This window comes from Saccopteryx bilineata, chromosome 6 (genome assembly GCF_036850765.1).
Source record: "Saccopteryx bilineata isolate mSacBil1 chromosome 6, mSacBil1_pri_phased_curated, whole genome shotgun sequence".
In the NCBI taxonomy this organism is placed as follows: domain Eukaryota; kingdom Metazoa; phylum Chordata; class Mammalia; order Chiroptera; family Emballonuridae; genus Saccopteryx; species Saccopteryx bilineata.
In genome coordinates this window covers 98,929,413-98,953,250 of record NC_089495.1, presented here as the reverse complement: position 1 = coordinate 98,953,250, position 23,838 = coordinate 98,929,413, and the positions used below count along the sequence as shown (strand labels likewise).

General features: G+C 34.3%; 1 non-coding gene across 1 annotated transcript; it reads right to left on the bottom strand.

Moving 5' to 3' along the window:
- Window positions 1–7,835: 7,835 nt before the first annotated feature.
- TRNAS-GGA (transfer RNA serine (anticodon GGA)) lies at window positions 7,836–7,911 on the bottom strand. The gene has a single exon. It is a non-coding gene; the product is annotated as a tRNA-Ser (tRNA).
- Window positions 7,912–23,838: the final 15,927 nt, after the last annotated feature.

Below are 23,838 nucleotides of genomic sequence, written 5' to 3'. Positions count from 1 at the left end.
GTCTTATGACATGTTCTTTTGGATTTCACAAGCAGCATTGTAGAACTTCACTAGACAAATACATATTTAAAATATTAAGTGATAAACAGTGGTATTTTGTTTTTCAAAATTTAAAGAATTATATCTTTAACTGAATTGATATTTTAATTACTACTGGTATAAATTGTTCGATTTTTTGGAAGATTTAGAGTTTTGCTTGGTGCATGAATATTATTTATGATTTCTCAATACTCTGTTTCCTAAGTTATGAGCATCTAATTCTTTTTTGAGTTTATATTAATTTGATATTGCTACCTTAGAGAAATAAAAAGAAAATACATATTTTTCTTTCTTTTTTTACATGTGGTTTTTGAGCTGAATGCTAAAAATGTATCAATCTTAAAAATAATTCCTTGGGGGTTTTTTTGTAGTGGATAAATGATGTTGAACCAATTAACACTGAATTGGCTGGGAAATAAACATTATGAATTTATTATCTGCATGAATTGACAGGTATTTGGTAAAAGCTTGGACAGTAGCTTGACGGTCAAGATTATTCTTATGCTTTGTGGTACAGATCAAGAATAAATTATTTTAAATTCTGTTAGTATCTGAATCACTTTCAACATCTTTAACCTTCTGACTTCTTCTTGTACTATTGATGTCTTTCAGAGATAACTATGCTAAGAAATTGAGAAATATTTGGCAACTCTCTGAGGAGAGCAAGCTCAATGATATATTTTGCATTCTAGTTCAATTACTTTATAATAAAGGATTTTCTTTATTCAGAAATGAGAATTGTTGGTTGAAGGTAGAGTTTAGCTGTTTATATACTAACATGAGGCAAAGCAATTATGATGAAACAAAACTCATTCTAGAACTTCATTGTAACTATGGCAACCTGAATTAAATGAATTCTATTAGAAATACAAAAAGCCACCCCAGCAGGATAGAGTAAATATTATCTCATTGATTTATGAAGGTTCCAGATGATGAAAAGTGGTTAATATATTTCTGTCATGAAACATATTTGTTAGAGTTTCTGTTTATTAATAGAGCCATTGTCAATTTCAACAGTGTCAGCCAGATAGTATTCATTTTTACATCTTTTTCCAATCACTTTTGCCTTCATTACAAGAGCCTATCAGCCCCTCTATTATCTTTTGTATTTTATTTAGGGGTAACAAAGAGGATACTTCACTTAAGGACCCTTTCTGATTATATTTGGCTAAAATCAGGCTTGAAGAAAAATGATTACAAATGGCATGCACATTTGTTTTGAGTAAGAGTTACTCATTGTGATATTTTATTTCACTTGTATTTGGACAAATTATACAACTCTCGGCTTCAGGTGGCTGGTTCTTGCAGTGAGATTTGTTGGGAATGGAAAATTAAACTTTTGGTAATTTGTTCTGTAAGTAGACTAATTTAAAATTCAATTCAAGTAATAATGTGAGACTACAATTGAACAGCATTATGTAGCAAGATTAGAGGTTTTGTGTCCCAGGGGATTTGGTGTGCAGGTATCAGTGGGGCTCTGCATACAAAAATGTCAGTACGTACTGTACCTATTTCTTACTTGTTCCTAAAATCAACTGAACATTTTTTGTAAGGATTATATAAAAAGGTCACTCTGGCTTTTTTTCCCCTCCAAAATACTGACAACAGTCAAAAGAGTGAAGCATCTGCATAGCAGAATGTAGGACACAAGACACACTCTAGACATTGATCTCTGAGACCTAGGACTTTGGATTTTATCAGATACATTTTCCCACCATTCTTTCTAGTTACTTTAGATCTTAGTGGAAATGCTGTTATGGTGAGTTAGAAAATGTGTTTTCTCAAATGAAAGTACTCAGTCATAGAAACAAAGCAGGAAATTATGAGAAAGATTGACAACTTGAAGACATGCAACAAATGTCCTACTTTTGTGTTCTCTTAACTTTTAACAATATTGAATTACAAGGTTGAATTTTAGGTGTGTTATATACCTTAATAGTTGGGATTTATTTAGTTTGTATAACCCATCCTTATTTATGATGAGTCTTTCTTGTTATTATAGATATCAAAGTTTCTGAAGTAGACTACATTCAATCCACGTACTTGCCTAACAAAGTCAATAGTGCAAAACTCACAGGCGTGCTTGCTCTGGTCCTAAGGCAGCACTCCCTAAAGTTCCCTGGGTCAATTATATCAAAGTAGTCTCCTAAATGCCATTGCAGTCTGATCCTTTCTGTCTGCATTTTCAATAATCATGGTGTCCCAAAGATTTTTATAGGCATTTTTATATTGCACAGAATTCCCATATCAGATTGACATTCTGCTTTGAATCACAACATATGAAAATTGAAGGGGATTTCAGCGATCAACTAAACTGTTCATTTTGCAGATAAAGCATTGAGACTCAGAAAGGTAAATTGTCCAGTGTCACCCAGCACATTAACAGCACAGCTGGACTAAGACCCATGGTCTTCTAACTCCTAATTCTGAGCTCTTTTCGTTAAACCTCACAACTTCATGTTTTCTCTTAGGTTCAGAGGAGGGCACTCTCAGGTTAGGATGTGAGTCCACAGACAGAAAGTGGGATTACTCATTCCGAACCAAGTGCTCCATCCATTACCACCCACTTCATATTTCTTAAATTCTAATGGTGTACAAAAAGCCTGAACATTCTGGCTTTTATATTTATTATCTACTGTGTCTGTTTGTTCCTCTCATTTTTTTGGTAATGCTTTTTACTGATTAACTTGGTCTTTGCAATATACAATGGTGAAATGCATTATCCTGGGTAAATGTGATGTTATTAATGTGCTTTATTCTAGTTATGGGTCATTATTTCCCATAGATGTTATCATCCCTGTGCTGAGACCTAGCAGGTGGTCTCACTAGAAGTTATAACAGTTTTCTTAATGGTCTGGTAAGAATGTCATTTGCAGGGCAGCAAGGGCAGAGAGAAATTGGTCCCAGAGCTAGCTTGCTTCTGCATTTACTCTAAGCTTGAGCAAGCAAAATAAATACATATTTTCTTACTGATCAGTCGGGTATTTTTTCCTGCCTATTCATTTTCAGTAGAAGTGCTGAGGACCCATGTACATTTATTTCCTATTTACAGTCTCTCCCTCACTCAATAATACTACTAATGACCCTGTAATGCTTTGATTTTCTAATTTGTAGAGGAAATAGGCCTTATTGCCTACTGCGGAGATCTAACACCCATTGGAGCAATGAGATGTGATTAAATCTCATTGACAGAGACCACTGGGAAGCAGAAATCAAGGAACAATTTTTTCATTAGAGGTATCTCACACTTGGGAAGATGTGTGGTATAAAGATAACAATAGAAACAGACATCATATACTTCAATGTTAGTACCTTAATATATGTAAAAGGCATACATACCCAAAATTATTGAATGATTAAAATGATGGTGTATATGATTGTCCTAAATTTTTTCCTTGCATAGTCACAGTTGAATGACTTAATGTATAATTATAAGCATTAATGTCCTGATAAAATAAACATTCAGAAAGGTGCTTTGCAACATTAGTGTTTCCATTTAAGGTATGCTTGGGTGCATGCATGCCTACGTGTGAGCATACACACGTGTATACGTCAGTGTGTTGTGCATGCTTGAGAGAGGGAGGGAGAGTGAGAGAGAGAGAGAGAGAAAGAGAGCAAGAGTATGTTAGTGCAGTGGTTGTCAACCTTTTTACACTTGGGGACCAGTGAAAACAGGAGAATTATTTTGGGGACTGCTAAGGCAGAAATCACTCCGAGCACAAGCAAATTCTACCAATACTATCGTTGGGTCTCTAATCTTCGTACAACCTTAGGGTGGTTAACTGTTTCGGAGACTGGCATGTGATTTCTGGTAGACTGGTCTGTAGACCACAGCATGTGCAGAGCCTTTATTAATTTGGTTAATATAGCTGCTCTAAAGTACCAGGGTAGTAATTTAGGTACTTCAGTGATTCTTCATTGCTGTTATATCTCATTAGTTCTAAGATGAATGTATATTCTCCTCCCACATTTTAACTTCTTTGAAATCAAGAGTATATTCTAGCTGATGGTACATGGGGGCAACTTTGCCACAGCTAGCCTCATCTGTGTCTGCTTGGACTTAGTGGCATGTCAGCCAATGTATCGATTAAGGGCTGATTGAGAAAGGCTTACAAGGTTAGTTTGAAGCCCCTCCAAGAAAGCACCAAGATGAAATCTTGAATTAGTATGAGTAGCTTGGAAGTAAATCCTGAAGATATCCATGGAATACTCTTTCAAGAAATAATGCAGGCGCTGGCCAGTTAGTTAAGTCAATTATCATCATCCAGAAACACCGAGGTTGTGGGTTACATCCCCAACCAGGAAACATACGGGAAACAACCAATGAATGCACAGCTAAATGGAACAACAAATGAATGCTGCTCTCTCTCTCTCAAATCAATCAATAAAAAGAAAAAGAAAATAAATGATGCACACAATATTCTTGTCTGAGTAAAAAAAAAAAAAAAAGTGGCTCAGAAGAACTAACATCTACATATAAGGTTTACAAATACCTAAACAAATTTCTTTCATTACATTTTCCTTTTTTAATATATGAGTAAGAATTCTATGTGAAAAGGAAAAACTATGCTTAAATAGTTTTAAAAGGCTTCAATATATTAAAAATAAAAATCCTATAGGTCAGGAAAACATAGTTTAATTAGCAGTGTTTTTCTGTCTTTGTGGTAAAGAATGGTACATCTTATCTCAGTGGCATTTTAGGTTCAATAAAATATGGCATTTAGTGATCATAGAAGTAAATATATCTAAAACCAAAGGATTTAGAGAACTAGTCTGGTTTCTCTAGTACATACTTGAAATATTAAGGTTCAAAGAAATAAAATGCATTTCTATGCTTACATGGCCCTCTGGTAGATGACAGTGACAAGCCAAATTTTAGAGGTTAGCACCGATGACTGTTGTAAACTTGATTTATTTAGTTTTAATAACATGCTATAACTTTGTACACAGGTGAGGTTACTTCTTTCTTCTCAGTGTGTAAGAATACAGTGTAATTTAACAGAGTAAAGCAATGAACTATTTTTTTATATTTGGGAACCTCCCAGGAGGCTCTAGCTTTTCCAACAATATACTGTAAGTTCCTTAGGGGATGGTGACAGTTTCTTAATGTTCTAGAAACTATTATTTCTAGGGAAAAGGACATTATTACTTTAATGTCTAGAGTATTCTAGAAAATAAATAGGGACAATAATAAGTGGTCCTGAGAATAAAATAATATAATTTAAGTTCTTTTCCATACCACTATCTAGTATTTATTAATATTTTGATTGACATTCCCATGGTTTTTAACCTTTGCAGTACATCAGGGGCTTCTCATGCAATTTCCCTTTTTAACAGTTATTTTTATTTCTTAAAACAAAGCACTAAGTAGAGTTTTGAAATCAAAATATATAAAAGGCATATTGAAACATAGCAGTCTCTTTGCTTTGAACTCCAGTTGTACTACCCAGAGACAAAAATTGAATTTTTCTAGCCATTTCTTTGGCATTTTCTAATGATATCTATCAAGCAATTAGAATAAAACATGGCTTTTTTTCTTGTATAACCATATGTTTCTTAAACAGCTTTATTAACAAATCATTGACCTACAATAACTTGTACAGATTTTAAATATTCAGTTTTGTAAGTTTTGGCAGATGCGCTGGCTTGTAAAATCATCACCACAACTACATCAAGGTAGCATTCCTGTGTGCCCCTTGTCATGGCATCCTGCCATGACTCCCTGTAACACGCCTGCCTCCTCCCAGGCGATCGATGATTTGCTTTTTATCACTAAGATTAGTTGGTGTTTTCTAGAATTTTATATAAATGGAATCATACAGTAGTACTCTATTTTCTTCTGATCTGTTTCACAGACTAGAATTACTTTTAAAGGCCTTCATGTTTTTGCACGTTCTCAGTTTATTCCTTTTTGCTGCTGATTAGCATTCCATTGTATGTGTACATTGTAGCTTGTTAATCTGTGTGCCTGTTGAGAAACATTGAGGTTGTTTCTAGTTTTTGGCTATTGCAAACGAAGCCATTAACATTTGTGTACCAGTCTTTCTATGGAAACATACTTTCTCTTGTGTAGATATGGTAGTAGTATGTTTAAATTTTTAGGAAATTGTCAAACTTTTTTTCAAAGTGGTTGTACTATTTTAGATTCTCACCTCCAATGTATAACAATTCTAAGCCCTGGCTGGTTGGTTCAGTAGATCAAGCAACCACCCAGCATATAGATGTACTGGGTTCGATTCCCAGTCAGGGGACACAAAAGAAGCAACCATCTGCTTCTCTGCTAACTCCCTATTCTCTCCCTCTTCTGCTTCCACAGCCAGTGGCTGAATTTGTTCAAGCATGGGCCTCTGGGCACTGAGGATAGTTCAGTTGGCCCTAGCACCATCCTCAAGTGCTAAAAATTGCTTGGTTGATTTGAACATTGGCCCAGACAGGGGTTGCTGGGTGAATCTCAGTCAGGGTGCATACAAGAGTCTGTTTCATTATCTCCCCTCTTCTCACTTAAAGAAAAATTCAAATGGACTTCCATTCCTGAAATAAACTACACTTGGTTGTAATGTATTATCATTCTTACAAATTTTTGGATTTAATTTCCTAAAATTTAAAAACATATTCATAAGAGGTAAGGGATCTATGGCTTTATTTTAATGTCTTTGTCTAATTTGGTATCAGAATATGCTGGCTTCATATAATTATTTGAGAATTGTTCTCTCTTTCTCTGTTTTTCTAGAAGTTTCTATAAAATTGGTATTATTTTTCTTATAATTTAGGTAGACTTCATCAAGGATGTCATATAGAACCAGAATTTTCTTTGTGAGTTTTTAACTTCAAATTTGATTTTTATTTATTTATTTATTTGAATTTGTGTTGACATGATTTCAAGTGTCTCACTCTATATAACACCCTCTGTGCCTTGCATTGTGCCCCCCATGCCTCATGCAGAGTCAATTTCCACCTCCATTTCCCCTGTGTTCCCCATCCACCTACCCTCTTCCCCACCTCTTTTTCCTCTGGCTATCGCTACCCTTTTATTTGTATTTATGTGTTATATGTGCATGTTTTTGGCTAATTCCTTCACCTTCTTTGATTCAGTCAATTTTTAAGGTTATTTGGCTATTAAGGTTATTTCTTCTTCAATGTGCTTTGCTGGTTTTTCAAGCAGTTTTTACATTTCATCTATGATATCAAAATTATTGGCACCTATTTGTTTATAGTAGTATTTTTCTTTCAATGTCTTTTGAATATATATAAAATTGCTGCTTCTCTTCATTTTTCACATTGGTAATGTATGTATTCTATCTTTTATTTCTGAGGAGTTTGTTTAGTTATACATCAATTTTGTGGATTTCCTCAAATAACCACATTTTTACTTTTTTTCCCCTTTATTTCCACTTTATTGATTTCTGCTCTAATCTTTATATTATTTCCTCTCTTCTTCTTTCTTTTATGTTAATTTGCTCTTTTTTGATTTATTTTATTTTATTTATTTTTTGTATTTTTCTGAAGCTGGAAATGGGGAGAGACAGTCAGACAGACTCCCGCATGCGCCCGACCGGGATCCACCTGGCACGCCCACCAGGGGGCGACGCTCTGCCCAGGGGGGATGTTCTGCCCCTCCGGGGCGTTGCTCTGTCACGACCAGAGCCACTCTAGTATCTGGGGCAGAGGCCAAGGAGCCATCCCCAGTGCCCGGGCCATCTTTGCTCCAATGGAGCCTCGGCTGTGGGAGGGGAAGAGAGAGACAGAGAGGAAGGAGAGGGGGAGGGGTGGAGAAGCAGATGGGCGCTTCTCCTGTGTGCCCTAGCCAGGAATCGAACCTGGGACTTCTGCACTCCAGGCCGACGCTCTACCACTGAGCCAACCAGCCAGGGCCTTTTTTGAGTTTTTTTAAGGTGAAAATTAAGGTCATTCATTTGTGAACTTCTAATAAATATTATTGCTATCTAAGTACAACTTGGCTGCATCTCCAAATTTTGATATGTTGTATTTTTCCAATTCAGTTAAAAATACATTCTAACTTTATTTTTTAACCTCATTTTCCCCATAAATTACTTAGCATTATATTTATATTCTGAACATTTAGGAATTGGCTACATATTGACTGTTACTGATTTCTAATCTAATCCTGTTGTCATTAAAGAATATAATTGATTTATACACTTTTAAAGTTACTTAAACTATTTTTATGGCCAAGAGGGTGGTGTAGCTTGGTAAATATTCCATGTGTATTAAAGGAATACATATTCTGCTGTTAGGTGGAATTATTAGGTCAAATTGATTGATAGTGTTTTTCAAGGATTCTTTACACTTAATGATTTTCTGTCTACTTGTCCTCTCAAGTATTGAGAGAGGAGTGTTAAAATTTTTGACTATAATTTAGGTATCCAGACTATTTTCATCTTATGGCTCTGTTATTTCCATATAACACTTTCATTATCCTAGGCCTGGAAAAGAGAGGTTAGAGAATTCAAGCCACCTTTAGAATTCTTGGACCAGATATGACTAATCTGGTTAGTAACTGTTGGCCAAAAATAATTACATGATCCCAAACAAGAGAAACTGAGAAATATAAGAGAGAGAGAGAGCAAGGCACTTGGTATATTTGGTAAAGAATAGCCATAGTTTTTACATTGAATTTTACCTAAAGGTAGAAGTGAAAATATTCCCATATTTATTATTGTTTTTAGTATATAAAAATGAATGTTTAGACTACTTTCATATCATAAATTTATAGATTTCTCATGCCACACAATGCACATCTTGGACCTAACAAGTGACTTGTCTACCACTTTTTAAAGATAACTATGTCTAATTACATGAAACTGTTGGCATGGAATAGGGTCATCATTGTCCTAATAAATAATATAGTAATGAACAATTTTGTGTCATTATGTGCCAGTTTGACAATTGTAATATGTAAGTAATTACATGTAATCTTTACAGAAACCTTATTTTTAATACTACTTTCTAAGATGATGACATTGAAGCATACAGATGTGAATAATTAAATAGAGGAAGAATAAGTATAAAGTTGGCAGAGCTGTTTTTGGACCCTCATGCCAAGTCCAACTAATGCTGAAGCTCATTCTGTAGGTTTTCTGTGTTACTACCAAGATGGATCTAATCTTTCATCAACTTCTGGGAAGTAAATTTAGGGGAAAAGTTGAAAACAGTTTAAAAAGATGAGTGACAGTTATGTTACACTTGAACTAATAAATGGATATAGTAAGAGATAATTTTGATATCCTTAAGAAGTAATTATAAAGTGATGTGATTCATTATGAACATAATAAAATAGCTATCTTCAACTCTTCAGAGCACTATCATGAAGAAAAAGATCATTCTGTTTATATATGACCCAGTATGATGCTATATATAATTGATTTGTATAGCACCATGATTGAAACACACAGACACATGTAAATTCACATATATTTATATATGTATACATATTTATTACATAGAGTATATGATATGTATACACATAGATGTATACAGTTATAAACATATACTTATATGCATTTGTGTGTGTATGTTTTCCAGGCTTAGAAGATTTTTGGGATTCTTACTCTCCAATTTATAATGTAAGAAAAATAATATCTTCCTGAGGAATTAGCATCTTGAATAACTCAGAACTGATTTTTCCAACTTCCAGAGGAGGGTGCTTGCAAGAGGCAGCTTTCCATTCACAATTGCAGAATGCCTTACCTGAAAAGAATGATGATTATGTTTCTCCTATGAAGGTGAAAAGCCCATAACTCAAAAAGCCTCAGGCATGAGTGAGTTACTACAATCCTTCATATAAGTGTTGGAACATAATTATCACTCTTCAAAGGTGAAATTGAATTTATTTTTATTTTATTGCAAAAATAGTAAGAAAGTGAAATAATATGAGACACAAATTAACTTTGCCTACATGAATGGAAAAATCAGCAGGGATGAATTATGTACTACTCTAAATTGAACTGAAATTTTTTGGTGAAGTTTTGCTTAACTTTTGTTTCATTTTAAAATAATGAACTCTCAAGCTTCTGTATACTTGAAAAGTTAAATACAGTAAGATATAGCTTTTAAAGCATTGTAGACATGTGAGAACAAGGAAGTGTGAAAAATGACAGGAAAAATGATCTGTCTTCTTGTACATTTTTGTTTCAATTTCTAAACTTTCTATCACATATATCTTTTTGAAATATTTAATATCCCTTTTTCCTTCTGTGTTGACATTTTTTTTCTTTTTTCTTCATAGCTTTTTCAGATGTTCCCTCCTCCCATTTCTATGCAATTAACACTTGAGCAAAGCCATGTATGGCACTCTGCAGTTTTTATATCCATGAATAGAATAAAAATCTGTGTTGGCTCTTTCAAGATCTGAGAGTTTACACTTGATTTTAAGGCCTGACAATCAGTTTTCAACAATTCTGTTATCTAAAGTTAACTCCAAACAAATATCAAGTCTAGAATACAATAAACCATATACATTAGATTACAAAGCAATTAAAAAAGGTTTTAATAATATTTTAAAAGAAGACCAAAAATATTTCATTAATGCAATATTAATGATTTTTTAAAAAGTTATATTTTCTGTGATAGATTGGAGTTAATACAAGATTTATATGGCATTTATCTATTACAGTATGTATCTTCAATTTCTATCACTGTATCTATCTCATCTACTCGATTTCTCTCTCTGTCATTGAGAAATGTGCTGGTGCATAGTGCCCTTGGATGTGAATTCAAATCAATTCAATGAATGCAACCATATTAATGGATCAAGGGTAAGAACTTGATTATCTCTATAACTTGTATTGTACCAACCTTTTCAAATGGCTAAAGTTCAGGTTCAAACTAATGGTGCTTTAAAAAAAGATGCACACATTTGTAGCCGTAGGGTATGTCCTATGTTGTTGAGTTAATGCTGATTTAATTTTAGTTACAGTCATGGTCATAATATCTGGCTGCTTTTCTGTCAGTAAATAGGATAAATAACAATTGATAAAGTGAATATATTTTTCTGGTAACATGTTTCAAAGAATAAATATTTTTCATATTCTAAGAATTGAAAACTTAAAGCTTTAGGTGAAAACAAATGTAGAAAATAATGGTGCAGCTTATGAGACTGAATTGTTAATTAATAGGAGTCATACATGTCTAATTTTAGTCTGTAATTTTGCAGATTGTCTAGCCATTGATGGAATTTTTAGGAAGATGTGTTTAACTGGTAGTTAATAAAGAAACACCACAATATATATCCTTTTATTCATGGACTTACCTGTGTGAATTAACTGATCAATGCATTTTGCAAGTCATTATCTCTCTTTGTGCTTACTCACTCTCTCTACAACCCCTTTGCCAGACTATGCAATCACTTCAGTGCTCCTTGGATATCCAATATACACACAGAATTTAAGTTCAACTGTTTCTTCATATCTCCTGCTCATGCTTTAAGTCTGGCCCATTCTCAGCTCTCAGGTAACTCCTCGACTATTCTTATGACTACAGGATACTCTGTCTGTTTTTTTGGTAAGAATCCCACATATTGTCTAGCCTTGTGGGAGGAAATGAGAGCAAGTGACCCCTGTTTGCACAAGAGCACTGTGGTGCAAAGTATGAGTTGATTCACTGACAGACCAGATGTGACTACAAGACTGACATCCCAGGAAAGTAAAAATTCTGTTTTGTTTTGTTTTTAACTTGGGAAAACAGAGAGCAATCTGACATGTATCAGAACTCCTCTAAAGGGAATATAGGCAATAAGAACTGAAGCTCTGACTGATCCCTGAGAATTTAACAAAATAATGAGAGCCAACTCACAAAGGGTTTTGACTAGAGCCAGGCTCAACTGGGAAATATCCCAAGAGTACTCACAAATTTATGTTGCCTCTCTTATCAGATCAGAATTAAAAAGCTTCTGCTAAATCACCTTGAAATATTAATTTATAAATGGGAAGAAAACTTGGACAGAGAAATACAAGATATTGACAGGTAGTCTTTTGACTAAAATTTGCAAAGATGGGATTTCCTAGGGGAGAAATTCTCCTTTTACTTCCTGAGGGATGATCATACGTTAATCTAGGTTTTATTTTTGTATTTTTTCAAATTATGCACAAAGAAGTTTGTTTAATGCTATTGGAAATATACATTTTTTATCTTTAGTTATTTTGTTAACTAGACAGCTTTGAAGATTAGACAAAACCCATGGTACCAAAAGAAGGCAAGGGACACTGTTATTTGCTAGAACCTCTATGTGCTAGCACTATGCCAGTTCTAGGTTCTTTTATTAATGCAGTCTTCAGAGTAACCCTATAAATAGAATATTATTCTCACTGTTTGAGGTTCAGAAAAGTATGCTTCTGGTGGAGTTACTCACCTCAATCATTGGGGTGAGATCAGGGGGTGAGAGTACTGTCCATTCAAACTCATTTTAACACAGCATAAGTAGAGTGGGCCAAGCTAGTCTGGGGTTTTATTTTGTTTTGATCTATAGACTTGTGCATTATGTAGAATATCTCTACTCTTGCAAGTTTTAAGACCTAAAAATTAACTTATTTTACAAAGCAATACTTTTCAAATCAAAAGGAAGGAATGCTCTAAAAGAATATAGAAAACAACATCCTAATTTGCTATTGGTGGATGAGCTAGATAGATATCATAGCAGAGCAGAGGCCATTGCATTTTGATACAGTGGTTTCATTGTGATTTTTCCTTCGGTTGACTATATCTTAACTATTTTACCACTCCTTTATCTATTCCCTTTCAGTGAAGTGGAGGTGCTTGGATAAATCTTGGGCTGTAAAAGTTAGAGATAGGCAGGTGGGTCTGCTCTGAGATTTTCTCTACCTCCATGAGCATGGGGGCCTGATTTCCAGCCTAGAGCTGTATCAGTTGAGAAGGTTTTCTTCTTGACTTCACATAAAACACCAGATGTGAGCTGCTTGAATAAAAATGGGTTTAAAGTAGAGAGTTAGAAATAATATCTTAGCCAAATCACATCCTTTTTCAAATCTTTGGATTTATTTTGTTTTATGTTTTTGGCATTGGTACATATCTTTTTATTCAAATAATTATAGTGTGCCTCACAGCTGAGGACTAGTAGACTTGGCTTTATTTTCCTTCTGATTATCTTGGAGAAAAGAAAATCCTCCCTTTTGGCTCTTTTGATAGTCTTTCTGACTTTTCCGCTATTTGAAGAATAGAATAACTAAGCACAATGAGCCTTTGCTCTTGCTACTGCCTGTGCAGGCACTTGTTACACACATCTCCAAGATGTATGCAGATAATCTAGTTGATTTATCTCGGCCTGACAATCATCTGGGGTAATGTTTTATTTCCAAAGATTGGTTTATTTTGGGACAAATTAGGTGTGCACAAGTGCACTGGAGCCTGTGTTCCTGGAAGGAAAGGATGGCTGCTTTCTTTTCCCCTTTTTCAAGCTTTATGGAGGCTTCTGTGAGGTCTGTGCTCTGCCTGACGGGAAGCTCAGGTGAGGTAGATAGGAAGAATAAATAGATTTGGCTGTGCTCTCTTAAGAAACTTGCATTTTATATTCTGTACTGACCTGATTGGGAGACATTATCACCTGTTCTTTTAACCCTGATTCTACAGAAGTCTACTATTTGATATGTCCATTAGCTTACTATTTTCTCACTCTGAAATGGATGCACAGTAGATCAATGGGAAGATGAAGTAAAAAGTAGAATTTTTTAAAATTTAAAAATGCAATTTATTTTTGCCATGGTAAGATATCAACTATATTTCTTCTTTTCCTTCTTCCTCCCCTTCTTCTTCTCCTTTTCCTTTTCCTTTTCCTTTTCCTCCTCCTCCTCCTCCTCCTCCTCCTTCTCCTCTTCCTCCTCCTCCCCCTCGTCCTCCTTCTCCTCCTCCCCCTCCTCCTCCTCCTCCTCTTCCTCTTCCTCCTCCTTCATCTTTTTCTTTTATTTTTGGGAAGTACATTCTATTTTATGAGATCAGAACTTCTTCCAATTCTTGAGAGAAAAAAAATGTGGTGTTTAGTAAGTCTTCTTGCTATAGACTGGTCATTATAATCTCTCAAAATTTATTTATTGAACCTTAACTATGATGGTATTTGGATATGGGGCCTTTGAAAGGTGATTAGGTTGTGGGGGCAGAGCCTTCAGGAATGGGGTTAGTGTCCTTTAAAAAAAGCCCTTGAGAGATGTCTTCCCTTTTCCCCATGGGAGACATAGTGAAAAGACAGTCCTCTGAGAAGCGGACTCTCACCAGACATGGAATCTGCCTGAATCTGACATCACCTTGATCTTTGACTTCTTATTCTTTAGAACTGTGAGAAATAAATGTTTGTTGTTTACGCCAACCATTTTATGGTATTTGTGTTATAACAGCCCAAATGAATTAAAGCATTTCCCTACATAGTGAGTCAAAAATTTTATTACAGGTCTAACTATTCAAGATCACTAAGGAGTCATAATTTACCCCACTTGCTGAGTGATGCACAAAGATTTATGGTAATAACCATTATAATTAAAAATGTTTTTAAATTTGGAAAACAGTTTCCAAATTTCTAAGAAATCTCAAACATTTTCTCACTTTATACATGCACATGTATACAAATATATAAGTAAGAACATATATGCATGGCAGTGGCTCCCAAGGGGTTGTAACGTGCCTATGAAGTAGAATCTGTTAGGATGCTTGGAGATCTAAGGCTTTCAAAGACGTTGGTTGGGTTGACTGGTGGAATCTATCTCAAATGTCAAATCTTTCCCTAGATTAACACATATAACTCCCTATATGGTATTTTAGTGTAACAAGGGTAAGATTTTGGTAAAGAATTTTACTCAAGAGAAGTTAAAAGTGATGATCAGATCATGGAGGGTTGGGAATGAGTTGTTAAGGGCGAAAATTGCCTCTAATTTTATGAATAAGATCAATTAAATGCAGTTTGTGCTTAATTTGCTACTTGGCAAGACAAATAAGACAGAAAATAACTTTTAGACCAAAACAGACTATTAATAAGAGTCACAATAACAATAAGTTGGTATCTGAGTTTAATTATTGTTTTTCTCTGTATGATTCATCCTTTGCCTTCTTTGTAAACTTTCTAACACTTAGTTTTGATTCTTCTTTTATCCTTCATCTGCTGATGTTATTTACATACAGAATTGTGATGTGTTTACCATATTATTAAAAGAGAACTGCATTTTAATTAAATATTAATTCAGGATCACAGCTTCAAGCCACTTGTCAACACTGATGGTGATCAATAGAAAATGTTGAACAAAGAAAATAAACAGATTTTCTGAATAGTCAAATATTTTAAATTTCCTTCTTCTTGCTTTCCTATTCCCTATAGACTAGTTCACTCACTTCCTTTTTTCATTCCTCCGCCTGCTTAATTTTTCATGCACTGCATAAACTTAATTTCCTGTTTGCTTTGCTCCCATTCTATAAGCGCACATTGAAACACTGGGAACCGGAGATGTTCAGTGCCAGATCGTCATGTTTGCTAATTCACACATCTACTTCCAGTTGCCAGTTCCCTTGGATTAAGCATTTTTGAAATGGTTTCTATTATATGCTTATTTCAGAATTGTAAAATGTTATTTGCTTGATTGTGCATGTATTTTACAACAATTAATTCACCCTGAGCTTTTATTTGGAAAATCCATTGCCTGCAAAAGTAAACAGTTTGAACTATTCTAGAATATTATACCTAATTATCCCTTTGTTTTTCAACAGTATGCCATTCTTTCCAAGCTTAGCATTTTGGGTTTTTTTTTAACTCTTGAAGAGATTATAACTCTCTGTGAGAAATATTGTTTAGAAAAATTCAGGATTGTGGATTTGAAAGGGCTATCCTGAATTGAACGTTTCATGGGATGAGAACTTTGCCCGTACACTCTTATAAGGTTAGGATAGATTTATTCATGTGCACCGATTTACTTCTTTTACTCATGCATTCATGTGTTTTTTCCAAATTATCTAAATACAAAAAGAATTTAAAAGCAAGTTAATATCATATATTGGCAATAGTCCATCATTCCATCAAGCCAAGGTTATATGATTTCACTTTCAGCCTTAATTTAGAAATTCCATAAAATTTACTGAAATAGTAACTCAAATGGGGTACATACAATGTTTAAGAAATTTTTATATTCTTTACCCACTTCACATTTTCATACACATGTATATGTATGAATAATTATACTGGTGAAATAATTCTAGATATTTAAATTTTTTCTCCTTATTAAAAATATGTCCCTTAAAATTTCTTGTATTTATTCACTTTTATATTTTTTTATGGCTGAACTTCCTTCCTTCTCCTTTGCTTGCTTAAGAAGATACCTGTTTACTTCTGCCTCTATACTGACAATTTCCAGAGCAAATTGCTGACTAGATCTGAATACTTCTGCTTAGGTTTGTTTTCTTACTTTCGGGGCCTATGTACTAGCTCCCTAATGAACTTTCCATATGACGTATCTTTTACCTTATGCTGAACAGAGTCCCATGTTAATAATTTTTATCCAATAAGCAATGAGCATTTGGTAACTGTATTCTAGATTTCTTCACTTCACCCGCCTGTGTTTGATACTATCATTTTGCTCCACTTACTACCCTGATATCCTGTGACTGATCCTCTTCTACCCTCTATCTTCCTTCTTATCTCTTCAGAAGAATATTGAAATATGAATTTTATAACATATTCATGGTTGTTGTGGGGAGGCTGCTCTATGCTGCAAGGAGTAGTGCTGTGTGGACTGTGGCTGATGTTCATGGATAGCAATGATTCATGAACTTCTTAATAAATTAACCTGTGACTTGCCTTCCTATTGACCAATATATATAAACTTGGTATGTTTTAATGTTTAATGGAATGAATTAAAGTATGTGTAAAATATGTGTGTGTAGTATGAATGATATGGTTGAGATTTAAGTGCTTTACTAAAAGCTCCATGACTATATTTAGTAAGGAAAAATGGTGGGAAAAAGGTGGAATTGAGGAGTCATATGAACAGAAGAAAAAAGTCTTACTGATGAAAGCAAAACCTGGGGGAGTAGAAGACCAGGAAGAAAAGGCATCTGAATGAGAATATTCAAAAAATGAATTTTTAAAAATCACATAGAAAATAACATTGGGAGTCCCAGAGATATTTTTATAGCTCCTGTAACCTTTAAAATCATAGCTAAATTATATATAATATTTATAAATCAATAAATAATATAATATTATAAAATGAACAAATAATATAAATAATAAATTCAACCCCTCCTCTAGACAGAAGAGAGGTTGAATGGCAGAGGGAACTATGGTGGAGAATTAGAATAGAGCTTTCAAACAATATTAACAAAACAGATGACCAAACAAAACAAATGGTCAAATTGCTACCTAGAGGGGTATTGTGGGTAGAAGGTACTTTAACAAACCTGCCACTGCTCTTTACCTGCTTTTGCTGGCTTTTTCAGTGACCCTCTGAAATCTTCAGTTTTGTGTGTCCAGCCATATTGGCTCATTGTCAGATGAGCTCCCAGGTGTCTGTTTCCTCCACACAGTCCTGGGGGACTTAAATTTTCTTAGAGGAAAACTTAAAACCAGTGAAAAGGCAGGATTCTATTAAACATAGATTAAACTTTAATCAAATAACATATCTCTTTTAAATTATTTTTTTGAATGGAGTAAGAATTACCAATGAGAATGGTAAAATGCTCCTGACATATTTAGGAGAAAAGCTCCTAGTTCACTCATTCACATCAAGACTTTTGTACCCTTCATTGTTCATTTGTTGTAGAAATTCACTGTTAAATTAATGGTCCAGAGAAGTAATTTTGGGGTAGAGTATTTTACAAACAAAACACTGGTTGTTTAAATACTACTGGTGTTTTGGCAATGTTTTTGTTAAAAGTAGAACTGTGTCTGTGGGTGAGAATGAATTACTTTATAAAATGAGTCACTAAGTAGGCTAACACTGCCATTTAAAGAGGAGAAGAAATAACTTGAATGTGTATAATCCCTCCATACTCCCTCGCCTTACAAATATTATGCACATGTATTTCTGGATATATAAATAGTCAGGTAGTTTTCTTCTAAACATGGAACAGATAAACTTTTCAGGAAAGTGGTGACTTTTATTAGTTGCTATTTAAGAGGTATATATAAGGTAAGGAAGTGTTTTGTCAGGTAGGTGATTGAGCCATTTAGCTTGGCTGTTGAAATAATGAATTTTGCTCTCTTTTGCTGACATATTAGCTGTTTTCTACATGAGACACTTTTCTTCTCACTTCTTCTCTACAATTCCTAGATTTAAGTGAAATTATTTATTACTGGTCAGATCATCAGTCAATTATCCGTGGGTATTAGGAAACAGGTAAATCATGAAAGTATGAAGTTCTAAATGTCATTCATTAACTCCAGGTAACTAGATAGTCAAATTCATCTCAAATGAATATTTATTAAAATATTTATGGGGATTATATCTTTATTCTACTTGTTCAACTTATTTTCAGGCTGCAAAGAAGGTGAGGGAATGGATATGAACAGTTAAATTGTGGTCATGGAAGAAAAATAATATCACTTTCAATTTTTGCAAGCTTGAAATATTCTATGCTCAGTTTAATTGTCTTACTTTCTTCAAAGCAAAATGAAGTAAAACGTTGATGCATTGATATTCTAGATTTATACTGTGGGTAAATCAGAATGCCAAATCATTCTAGGATTAGGGTTATATTCTTTACCAGTGAAATGATACATAGTAAAATAAATAATTTGGTATTTCAGAAAAAAATATTGTTATAAACCACTCAGGATTGTTGACAATGAGGATATTTTTTAAAAATAAGTATGTTTATGTATTGCATATGGATGAAACCACACATCTGTGAGTTGGGTTGCCTTATTCAGGGGATATTACTGTTCAAAATATGTCTTTATAGGTCTGACATTGGACTTGGAATCCTTATTTTAGAGTCACTATTTTTTTTGGTTAAAACTCCAGAAAGCTTCACTTTAAATACAAATATGTGACTCAGGATAGTTGTGGATTTATTAATCCACTGTATTTTCATAAAGGATGAAAATGTCACACAAGTACCAGAGAAAAGACTTTTGTCAGGCAATGTGTTGGGTAACATACTATTTCATCCATTCCTTAACACAACTCTTTGAGATATTAGTATTTCTATTTTACAGATGAAGAAAATGTAAGAATAAATAATTTGCTTAAAGTCACAGCCAGTAATTCTTTTTTCCCTTTCATATCTCTGTGTGGTGATTGCTATTTTTATATGGTTTATTACTAAAAGGAAAACTTTGTTTGTCTTACCATCTACCGATATTTGAACAGCCTATGGAGAAAATTCACACCGCTGAGAATGGTGCAGTTGGCTCAGGTAGCATAGGTTCTATTTGGAGCTGCAGCCTTGTGACTGCTCAAGAACCTGCTCTTCACGACTTTTTCTGTTTTCCTGTTTTAGAATGTGAGGAGGTGGAGGCAGAGAGCAAAAGGTGACTGGGAGGTTGAGAGTCACATAGATTTACCTGAGAACTGAAAGTGTTTGTGGGAAGCTAATTAAGAACCCAAGTTTACTAGTGATGCCTTATCTTAAGAAAGATAAAGCCAGACAGTGGGAACTTACATTTATAAAGACAAAACTCTTCTGCTTTTGCTTCTGGTCTTTACAGAAATGAGTGTGGTTTACAGAAAAAAATCTGTGCAATCGCAATTTTCATGTCCAAGACTCTGGCTGATTTTTGATAATTTGGTTAAAAAGGAATTTTTCGAGTTTTTCAAAAGAGGAGGCTGAGAGGATGACTTAATTACTATCTGCAAGAGGTTGAGGGATTGTTACAGTATTTGGAAGATGACAACAAGCTGTTCTCTGTCTCCAAAGAGGAAAACAGAGAAAATTAATTAGCAAAGTGGCAAGGACTTAGACTGGAGACAAGGAAGAGCATAATTATTTCTTATTTTCTTAATCATGGGGACAGTTAAATGTGGAAAGAGGTAATGTGTGTGTATGGGGGGTGGTGTTATGGACTTTTAAAAATTGAGGTTTAGGGTATATACTGTCTGGTCCACTCTTCCTTCTTTAGGCCAAAGACATGCAGTATTGAGGACACAAATACTAGGAACATTTTTAAGATGGCTGTGATACTATGTGACTTGTATGGTTCCTTTCAGATCTTCTTTAATGCTTAAAAGTCTACTTAAAAAATATTCCAGGTAAATATTACTTTTTCTAAACTTGATCATGAATGATATTGATATCAGAATTTAATATTTACCTTTTACTTCACCAAAAATATTATATATTTCGAATGTTCACAATTGCAGAAGAATGCATAGAAGTCCTAAATTATTAGTGAATTTCCAGAAATGTATTGCCTGATCATCAGTGATTTGGGCTAATATGCACATAAAGACAGTTATGATAATAATAAGCTTTAAAAACTATTTGTAGGGTTACTGATGACTTTTAGGATAAGATTCTCTTTGCAAGTTGAAAGTTACAGCTGTAACTCTTCTATCTAGACAAGAATAGGTTCTGGAAGTTATTTGATAATTTTATAGGTTGTGTGTGTTTTTCAGTGCTAACTGATAAACTATAAAAAAGTGATACAAATCACCTTGGATGATTTCTGGTGTGTGAAGAGTAACATTAGCATTCCAGTCAAAGTGACCAACATGGATCTTTTCAAAGACAGTAAAAATTAGAAACTGTATTGAAATAAAATCAGAATCTTTTGTTATCTTAAACTCACATTTTCCCCATACCTTTTTATTCTCTCTTTTTTTTCTGGTTTAGTAAAGTTATACAATATATAAATTCATATTTAAAAAATATGATTTAATAGTTATGTATATTTTTATTATATATAACACAACATAATCATAAATAAAACCCTTCCTAATCACCTTTGGTCAAAAAACATATTTCCAATAGTGGCTTAACTTTTAGAAACTGATGGTTGAGATTTAATTCTTACATAATAGGATTTGTGATTTATTTAGCAGCTTATTTGAACAATACTTAAACAGTAAGGTATCATTGTTCATCACCATTGTTTATACCTATTTTTGTATTCCTATGTATATGAAAAAGAATATCTTCTTACAAATGCAGTGCTATTATTCTTTTTTCTTAAGAAAATCTTTATTTCACTTGATACTTCATGCAGTTAGTGATTCCAATGAGTTGTTTACCTGTCTGCTAATAACAATTAGATTTCTTGTTAATGACCAATTTGTAACTGAGTGCTGCTAGCTAGTCATTAAAACCCAAGAGATCAGAGGAAACAATTTCTCAGTCTTGTAGCACTTTGCTCTAGAGGTTCTAAAAATAGCTCCATTTAAATATATTTTCTCCTTTTAAATTTGCTATTAGAGTATAATGGTAGGTGTTCACTGCGTATTTCATTAAAATAAGTCCTTTATTATGGATTTCCATATTAAGATAGCTAATGGAGATATCAGTCCTTTGGTATGAACTGAAAACAAAATTTAACCATACATACTTATTCTAGAGTACTCTAATAGCTTTAGAACAAACTCAGGAAGGGTAAGGGACTCAACATTGCCAGTACTTCCTATCACCTTTTCTTAGCAAACTGGATTTTTTATACTCTAAAATGACACTTTCAAATTATTGTATTTTATCCTCAATTTTTAACAGTTTTGCCTGAACAGGCAGTGGTGCAGTGGATAGAGCATCAGACTGGAATGAAGATGTCCATATTCGAAACCCTTAAATCACCAGATTGAGCATGGGCTCAACTGGTTTGAACAAGGTTCACCAGTTTGAGCCTGAGGTCGCTGGCTTGAGTAAGGGGTCACTTGGTCTTCTGTAGCCCCCCAGTCAAGGCACATATGAGAAAGCAGTCAATGAACAACTAAGGTGCTGCAACAAAAAATTGATGCTTCTCATCTCTCTCCCTTCCTATCTATCTGTCCCTATCTGTCCCTCTCTCTGTCTCTGTCACAAAAAAAGTTTTTTTAACAGTTTCTTTCCCCTCATGCCATACTTAAGGGGAAATTGAGGCAATAACAGCTGATAAGCCTCTTCTCATCGCTGAGTTGAATGGTATAACAGAGAGGGCAGATTGAGGGGATTCTTTCCCTAAAGGATGCTGGATAAATCACTGGCAGATGCTTCATCCCAGTTTGCAGATTTTGCTTGGCCTAGTGTCTCCCACCGCCTTGGAGCAGCGCAGAGAACACTGATTGTTTGGTCAACTGGAACTGGAACATGTTAAGAGCTCTTTTTAAGAGTTGTGCCTTGCCTCCCAAACACTTGAATTTAACCAACTTTGTTATTATGTAGTCTACATTTGCCATATATAAGAGTATACTTACTATTATGCTTCTTGTTTCTTTTTAATTTCTTCATTGATTTGAGAAATAAAGAAAGAGTTGAGGTGAGGGAAGGGAGAGAGAGATAGGAAGAAAGAGAGAGAGAGAGAGAGAGATATCCCTTGTTCCATTTAGTTGTTCACTCATTGGTTGCGTCTCGTATGTGCCCTGACCAGTGATTAAACTCAGCGACCTCTGGTGTACTGGGTAGCTTTATCTACAGAGCCACCTGGCACGGGCCTATATTTCATAAGTATTCCTAAAAACATATATATGTATGATCAGAAACAAATACACATACATTACACATATAAACATCCTTCATAGAATTATAGGGTTTCTAAAAGCATTTGGTTATGTTTTCAGAACCTGATAAAATTTTTCATTCTGATCCAGCCAATAAAGTAATGAGTTTCTCTGAGCCTTCTCAAGGGCTGATTGCTAGGCAGAATAAATTCTGTAAAACTTTTTTTTTTGCCCTTTAACTATATTAAATGCCTGACATTTCACAACATTAGCTGATGGCAGAAGATGAGCCCTGCTCCGTGTGCTGTATCCTGGAACAGGATGCAAGACGTAAAAAGAAATTTGGACGGAAATGTTGCCATTAGTTTGGAAGTTGCTGTTTAATTTGAGTTATTTTGGGGAGGAAAATGACTCACAGAAGCTAAGTGTTCATACAGATTGTGATATTGTAGGAGGCTGGCATGGCTCTTCATTAATCTTATTTCAATTAGAACTCTTCACAGCCTGCAATTAGAATGTTGCTGCTGTGATGAATCCATACTGTACATGTTTCAGCGACTGTTTTCTAATGAAGAAAAACAGGCTGCTTGGCATTTTAAAGACAAATTTCCATTTTGGGTAATTCAATAAATGCTTATGCTTTGCCTATTCTCTCCTCAGCCTTCAAATTGCCCCTCAAAGCTAATGAAAAGTTTTCAGTTAACCCTAATCATGTCAAACTTAACACTTGCACATCTTCTAGAATGTGTCTTAATTATGAAGGAACACCCCAATAATAAGTAGGTTAGACTAGGGATCTGCAACCTTTTACTGAAAGGACCAGGTAGTAACTGTCTAGGCTTGTGGGTAATAGGGTCTCTGGTGTAACTACTTAACTCTGCTCTTGGAGCTCCAAAGCAGCCAGAGACAATGTGTAAACAACTAGTGTGTTTGTTTCATTAAATATTTATTTACAAAAATAAATAGCTGACCTGTGAGACAGTATTTTGGCCCCACCATTTATCCAATTTCTGTAGCTTGGGGATCTGAAAAAAAATGTTATAATTTTCATGAGATATGCTATGCTCTTTAGTAATATTTATTCTTATAATACTATTTTCAATACTTTTTAACATTTTAAATACTGCTGTGTATGGGTATCACTGAAGGATTATGCATACAATTGTATTTTAATATACTATCCAGATTCTTTTATCTCTGTTTCACACTGATGCAATGAACCAAATTGGAC